Source organism: Rutidosis leptorrhynchoides, chromosome 1 (genome assembly GCF_046630445.1).
Source record: "Rutidosis leptorrhynchoides isolate AG116_Rl617_1_P2 chromosome 1, CSIRO_AGI_Rlap_v1, whole genome shotgun sequence".
In the NCBI taxonomy this organism is placed as follows: domain Eukaryota; kingdom Viridiplantae; phylum Streptophyta; class Magnoliopsida; order Asterales; family Asteraceae; genus Rutidosis; species Rutidosis leptorrhynchoides.
The window spans coordinates 57341445-57349885 of NC_092333.1; the positions used below are offsets into that span (position 1 = coordinate 57341445).

At 33.9% G+C, this 8441-nt stretch overlaps 1 non-coding gene across 1 annotated transcript; it reads left to right on the plus strand.

The window, feature by feature from the left end:
- The first annotated feature begins 7644 nt into the window (after nucleotides 1-7644).
- On the plus strand, nucleotides 7645-7751 carry LOC139887260 (small nucleolar RNA R71). The gene has a single exon (XR_011773098.1). It is a non-coding gene; the product is annotated as a small nucleolar RNA R71 (small nucleolar RNA).
- The last annotated feature ends 690 nt before the right edge of the window (nucleotides 7752-8441 follow it).

An 8441-nucleotide genomic window follows, 5' to 3' on the forward strand; every position in this document is an offset into this window, starting at 1 on the left:
TTCACACCATACTTTATATACAGGTCTACGTATGTTGAATAACCGTACCCAATCATTAAAAGTAAAATTACCATACCTCTGTGCAAGTAATTCCCTAATTGGCCCGGCCAATTCTACAGCTTCTAATGGTCCCCATTCTATGACCCTAGGTACTTCAACAGCTTTAGAATGAAGAGTATGCAAACCCCTTTGGTATTTTGGATAATCTATCCAAAGACTGTCAAATCTCAGGTTCGGGTGCAAATCTTCCAAGTGCATATCAGAAAATGTCATGACTGGATGAGGTATATCTTGTTTGTAGTAGTTATCCACCTCCTGTTGTTCTGTATTCTCAGCAGGAGCATTGCGAGCTTGGGATGAAGATTCACCCCTTTCAGTCTGCAAAACACATCAAACACAATTTTTGTGCATCCAAATATGCATTAGTGTCAGCAAAATCATCAATCAAAATAATTACAATGACATGTTTAATTTATATCAAACTTAAGCTCATTTTCATATTTTCATTAAATCTACACTTTTTCAAATAAGCATATACGAAAATGTTCGCCAAGTTCATAAGCATTCAACTCAAATAACATGTCAAAATAATCATTACTAGCAATTAAACAAGTTTCAAATGGCATTATCTCTTAAAAATCAAGTTCATGAATTTTAGACTTGAAAAAGTCCACTTTAATTCTCAAAAATCATGCTTAGGCTTAAAGTTTGGATCATTTAACTACCTAAACATGTTACACTACTTAATTTAGCAACAATTCATGACAAAAATCGGCCATAACCTGTTTATATCAAAAAGCCCCAAATTTGCTCAAGAACACAAACCCTAGATTACTCAAAATTTGAAGTTTAAGGCATCTAATCATGTTAAATAGCATCAATCTAGGTTATACAAGCATAATACATAAGCAATTTAAACATAATTACACTAAAAAGCATCAAAATCAAATTGGGTATAAAATTGCTCAAGAACACTAATTTTCGGATTAAATGGTGTTTAGGTGTAGAAATTTACCGTTTTTCTTGAGTAATTCCTTGATAGCATCCTTCTCAACACGATTTTAGTAAAAGATTTGATGATTAACGGTCAAAAATTACGAATTTGGTGTGTGTTTTTCGGGTTTTTTCGGGTTATTTTCGCAGTATTTTTGTTTTTGTGGTGTGTGGACTGAGCTGATTACGTTTTTATTTTTTTCTGGGTTTTGGTCCCTCCGCGAGTCGCGGTGTTTGACCCTTCAAACTCCGCGAGTCGCGGAGTTTGTATTTTATTTTATTTATTTTTTTTTATATAAATCTTATACTAATTAAAACAATTAAGTAATTAATTTTAAAATTTTGTTTCCCTTGTTATTTAGGGCGAGGTCGTTTCGGATCGATGTCCTAGTCTGTCCTTCGACAACATTTTAAAATTTGTCTTTTTCAAGCGATTGTTTTAAAAGCTTAGATTTTTTTAGTTTTTTAATGTTTTTGTCATACTTTAATTCAATAAGATTAAAAATAATGATAATAAAAGTTCTCGTCCCTCCCTTGGGTAAAGCAATTTCGGTTCAATGACCTAGTCTTCAACTTACGACGAATTTTAAAAATCATATTTTTAACTTAATGAGATAAAGTAAATTTTTGTTTTTAAATTCACACCAAACTTAAAATAAAAATACATAAAATTCAAAATTAATATTAAAAATTCACACCAAACTTAAAATTTGAAATGCATAAAATTAAAAATTCTTATTTTAAAAATTAAAAATTCACACCAAACTTAATTTAAAAATTCATATTATAAAATCACACCAAACTTATATTATATTTTTCAAATATTTACAATTTTAAATATATTGTTTTTACAAAGTTTACAATATTAATTTAAGATTTATATATTAATTTTAAAAAAAATGGTAAAAATAAAATTAAAAATCTTTTTGGCTTTTTATCCCACTTTAATCAATCAAATATTATCAAAAATATGCGCCCCTCTTTTCGGTAAAGTAATTTCGGTTCCATGACCTAATTTAACTCATGACGAATTTTTGAAATATTTTGGGTTGATTGATTAAAGATAATTATACTTAAGAATAAACGTTAAATTTCGCAGTGATATAATAAATTTTTGAATGATATCAATAATTTCGGTGGCCAAACCTAATTTTATTCAATACCAATTTAATACTTTATAGCGAACAAATTAGCGTTTATTATCAAAAGGTTAAAATAAAAATAAAAACAAAAAAAAACTGTACAGACTTACCTGTGAGATAGTATTCTTAGTTATACGATCTATCCCATTCATAAGATAGTCGGTTTAATTGGTTTTCCATGGCTACATAGGCGTAACCTCGAGCATTCAGTGTTTTTTCTTCTAAACATATGAACGGTCCGTCTCTGCATAAAGTAACAAATTCGGTATTTGAATAGGTTTGATTATTTGAACATTTACCTCCATGTGACCATTTTCCGCATTTGTGACATCTTTCAAGGTGTCGTGCTCTTCTTTTCGCTGCGGATTTTGATTTTCTTTTACCAAATTGTAACTTATTATCTTCGCATCTGGATTCTTTTCTTACTCCGTCCAATATTTCTCTAATTACTGATACTATTTCACTCAGAAGTGTGTCATTATTACGTTTAGTGATCAAAGCGTGTAGCATTAGACCATGGTTTAGTTCACAGGCAGTCTTCATTTCGTAAAAACCTAAAAAAATAAAAATTCAGAATGGGGGGAGAAGACTAGTTCTTTAGGGTCTGCTAGGGAAAGACCATTCGGGTTCCATTTTCGAGAACTACACAAAAACAGACAATCTAACTCTAACAAAAATACATATTATCCTTTAAAGACTTGATTCTCCCCACACTTAGTTAGCTGTGGTATCGAAATTGTGATTAACTTCATTGTCGAATTCCATCGGACTATCTATGTAGTGTTTAACTCTGTGACCATTAACTTTAAATTCAATCCCATTTGAATTTATTAATTCTACTGTTCCATATGGGAAAACTCTTTTGACTATGAATGGTCCAGACCATCTTGATTTCAATTTTCCAGGAAATAGCTTGAATCGTGAATTGAAAAGAAGAACTCTGTCTCCTTCTTTAAATTCTTTTAAACTTCTGATTCTTTTATCATGCCATTTCTTCATTCTTTCCTTAAAGATTAACGAATTTTCGTATGCTTCATGTCTTAATTCTTCTAATTCGTTTAGTTGACTTAATCGTAGACGTCCAGCTTCATGTAAATCAAGATTACATGTCTTCAAAGCCCAAAATGCTTTGTGTTCAATTTCTACTGGAAGATGACATGCTTTTCCATAAACAAGTCTAAAAGGTGTGGTTCCAATTGGAGTTTTGTAGGCTGTTCTAAAAGCCCAGAGTGCATCCTCCAATTTAATGGACCATTCCTTCGGATTTGATCCTACGGTTTTCTCTAGAATACGTTTTAAAGCTCGGTTGGTATTTTCAACTTGTCCACTTGTTTGTGGATGATAAGCAGTAGAGATTTTATGAGTTACTCCATATCTTTTGAGAACTTTCTCAAGTTGATTATTACAGAAATGAGTACCCCGATCACTTATTAAAGCTTTCGGTGTTCCAAACCTTGCAAAAAGACGTTTTAAAAAGTTGACTACAACTCGTGCATCATTAGTTGGGAGAGCTTGTGCTTCCGCCCATTTAGATACATAATCAATGGCTACGAGAATATAGAGATTATTATGAGATTTTGGAAATGGACCCATAAAGTCAATACCCCAAATGTCAAATACTTCACATACTTGGATGACATTTTGTGGCATTTCATCACGTTGACTTATTTTTTCGGCCCTTTGACAAGCATCAAAGGATTTGCAAAGAAGGTGTGCGTCTTTGTAAATTGTAGGCCAATAGAATCCAGCTTCATAAACTTTTCTTGCTGTTAGTTGAGGCCCATAATGCCCTCATGTTGGTCCTGTGTGACAATGGTTTAAAATTTTACTAGCTTCATCTCCGAATACACATCGGCGTATTATTCCATCGGGACAACTTTTAAACAGATGTGGATCTTCCCAGAAATAGTGTTTTATATCACTGAAGAATTTCTTTCGTTTTTGGTACGATAATCCTTTTTCAAGGAATCCACATACTAAATAGTTTGCATAGTCTGCAAACCATGGAATTTCATTATAATCTATCTTCAATAGATATTCATCAGGAAAGTTGTCTTGTATGGCCGATTCATTTAGAACTTCTAATTCGGGATTTTCAAGACGAGAAAGATGATCAGCGGCGAGATTTTCTGCTCCTCTTTTATCTCGGATTTTAATATCGAATTCTTGTAAGAGTAAGATCCAGCGGATTAATCTTGGTTTAGCATCTTGTTTCGAAAATAGGTATCTAAGAGCAGAATGGTCGGTATAGACCACCGTTTTAGCTAGAACGAGATATGAACGAAATTTGTCAAAAACAAAGACAATAGCAAGGAGTTCTTTTTCAGTAGTTGTATAATTTGTTTGTGCTCCTTGTAACGTCTTACTAGCATAATATATAGGTTGAAATCGTTTTTCAATCCTTTGTCCTAAAACGGCTCCCATTGCAAAATCACTTGCATCGCACATTAATTCAAACGGTAGATTCCAATTTGGTGTTATCATGATCGGTGCATTAGTGAGTTTCTCTTTAAGAATATTAAAAGATTTGATACATTCATCTGAAAAGATGAATGGAGCATCCTTTTCTAGGAGTTTATTCATAGGAGTGGCAATTTTAGAAAAATCTTTTATGAAACGTCGGTAAAAACCGGCATGCCCTAGAAAACTCCTAACTCCTCTAACATTGGTGGGATGTGGAAGTTTAGCAATTACATCTACTTTAGCTCTATCCATTTCAATTCCTTCCTTCGAAATTTTATGACCAAGAACGATGCCTTCTTTAACCATGAAATGGCATTTCTCCCAATTAAGAACTAGATTTGATTATTCGCATCTAATAAGCATTCGTTCCAGATTAACTAGACATGAATCAAATGTATCACCGAAGACTGAAAAGTCATCCATGAAAACTTCCATGCATTCTTCTATCATGTCGTGAAAAGTCGCCATCATACACCTTTGAAAGGTTGCAGGGGCGTTGCAAAGTCCAAATGGCATGCGTTTGTAAGCAAAAGTACCATAAGGGCACGTGAATGTGGTTTTCTCTTGATCTTCGGGTGCTATTGGAATTTGAAAATATCCGGAAAATCCATCAAGAAAACAATAGTAACTATTTCCGGCTAGCCTTTCCAACATTTGATCAATGAAAGGTAAGGGAAAGTGATCTTTTCTGGTGGCGTCATTTAATTTTCTATAATCAATACATACACGCCATCCTGTTACAGTCCTAGTAGGAATAAGCTCATTTTTTTCATTTGTAATGACAGTCATGCCACCCTTCTTAGGCACGCATTGAACTGGGCTTACCCATGGACTATCAGAAATTGGATATATTAAACCTGCATCTAGTAGTTTAATAATTTCTTTTTTTACTACATCTTGCATATTAAGATTTAGTCTTCATTGGCATTGCACATACGTTTTATGACCTTCTTCCATAAGGATTTTATGTGTACAATACGAAGGACTTATTCCTTTAATATCATGAATCTTCCATGCAATAGCTGGTTTATGAGCTTTCAACACAGAAATGAGTTGTGATTTCTCATTTTCAGTAAGAGAAGACGATATTATTACATGTAATTCAGATTCACCATATAAATAAGCGTATTCCAAATGGTTTGGAAGTGGCTTTAACTCTAATTTCGGAGGTTCTTCTATCGATGATTTATATCGATATCTGTCTTCTTCTTTTAGCATTTGAATTTCTTCTGTTGTTGGTTCATATCCATTAGCTATAAGTGTAGCTAATATTTCAGCTTCATTAATTGGTTCAGTTCCTTCTCCTAAAGAACATTCTCCTGTTCCTTGTAATTCTGGAAATTCTTCTAATAATTCTGCATGTGCATCTACAGTTTGAATATAATAACATGTATCATCTGCAGATTGTGGTTGTTGCATTGCTCTATCAACTGAAAAGGTAACACTCTCGTCCTCTATACTTAGGGTCAATTTCTTACCGAACACGTCTATCATTGCTTTAGCCGTGTTTAAGAATGGTCTTCCTAATATGAGAGGAACTTGAGAATCTTCTTCCATGTCCAGAACAATAAAATCTACTGGAAATACTAAAGTACCAACTTTAACTAGCATGTTCTCCATTATCCCTCTAGGATATTTTATTGATCGATCGGCTAGCTGTATGCTTATTCTGGTTGGTTTCAATTCTTCAAGGTCTAGTTTAGCGTATAGTGAATACGGCATTAAATTTATACTAGCACCTAAGTCTGCCAATGCTTCTATTGAACTAAGACTACCCAGAAAACATGGAATTGTGAAACTTCCTGGATCAGATAATTTTTCTGGTATCTTATTCAACAGCACTGCTGAACAATTAGCATTCATAGTAACAGCCGAGAGCTCTTCCATTTTCTTTCTATTTGAGATTAGATCTTTCAAGAATTTAGCATATCTAGGCATTCCTGAAATCACATCAATGAAAGGAAGATTTACATTTATCTGTTTAAACATATCCAAGAATTTGGATTGCTCGGCTTCTAGTTTCTCTTTCTTCATTTTACTCGGGTAAGGAAGTGGTGGTTGGTATGGTTTAACATAAGGTTTAGCCTTAACTGTGTTATCTTCATTAACCTTCTCAACTACCGATTCTTTTTCCTTATCTTGATCAGGTTGTGGTTCTTGTGGAGTAGGAATAGCTTCATCAGAATTTACAGGTATTTCAGGTGGTTTAAGTGTTGTACCACTTCTTGTGGTAATGGCTTTAGCTGTTTCATTCAGGGGGTTAGCATTTGTATCACTAGGTAAACTTCCCGGTTTTCTTTCACCTATTAACCTTGTTAGGTTACTTACTTCTTGTTCCAAGTTTTGAATAGAAGCTTGTTAATTTCTAAATGCTTGAGCATTTTATTCATTTGTTTGTTTCTGAGATGTGAAAAACTGCGTTTGAGTTTCAACTAGCTTCGTCATCATATCTTCTAAATTCGGCTTTTTATCATCGGTTTGTTGTGGTGGTTTGTTTTGAAAATTAGGTCTTTGCTGATTGTAATTATTGTTGGATACTTGTTGATTGCTAGGACCTTGTTGGTTGTTGTATGGAATATTTCGATTATAATTCTGGTTTTGATTGTAGATCGGTCTTGGCGGTTGATAATTATTCTGATAATTATTTCCAGGCCTTTGGTTTATGTATGAAATATTCTCTCTTTGTTCCATTGTTAGTTCAATACTGAGACAATCTTTTGTCAAATGTGGTCCTCCACACTGCTCACAACTAATTCGTATTGAGTGAATATCCTTAGTCATCTTTTCCATTCATCTCTCGACAGCATCTATCTTTGCAGAAATGGAATCTAAGTCATGGCTAGAATCGGCTCTAGCTGCTTTAGATGATCTAAAGATATCTTTTTCTTAGTGCCACTCATGTGAGTGGGAAGCAGTGTTATCAATAATTTTATAAGCATCAGTTTCTGTTTTCTTCATAATGGAACCACCAGCTGCTATATCAATGTCTTTTCTTGTAGTGATGTCGCATCCTTGGTAGAATATTTGTACTATTTGACGGGTATCTAAACCATGTTGCGGACATCCTCTTAATAACTTTTCAAATCTTGTCCACGCCTCATATAGAGTTTCATTTGGCTTCTGTGTGAACGTAACAATTTCTCCTTGAAGTCTTACGGCTTTAGATGCAGGAAAGAATTGTTTAAGAAATTTTTCAACTAAAACGTCCCATGTATCAATCGCCCCTTCAGGTAACGATTCCAACCAATCTTTGACTTCTCCCTTTAAAGTCCAGGGAAATAACATGAGATATATCTGTTCATCCTCAACTTATCTTATTTTAAATAGTGTGCAGATCCTATTAAAGGTACGAAGATGTTCGTTTGGATCTTCCTTCGGCGCACCACTAAATTGGCATTGATTAGTCACCATATGTAGAATTTGTCCTTTGATTTTATAATCTAGCGCATTAATGTCAGGATGAGTAATTGCGTGACCTTGGCCAGTACGTTTAGCTCTCATTCGGTCTTCCATACTTAAAGGTTCCAGATTCTCCATAATTGAATTTGTTGAATCAGAATCACTAGAGGATTCTGATTTAATGGTTTGTTCCTCAACAATCTCTGTTTGAATGATTGGTGGTTCCGGAGGAAAATTTAATGGTTCAGGATCTATGAATCATCCCTGAATATTCTCCGGATTCTCAATTGTGAGGTCGGGTTCAAAAAATGGATTATCGGAAATTTGAACTGGAGTACTTGGTCGACTGGATGAAGATTCTAAAGAAAAATCAACGGCGGTAATATTTGCTAAATGTCTTGATCTAGTTACAGGTGGTGAACGTACAAAAGGTGGTGAACGTCT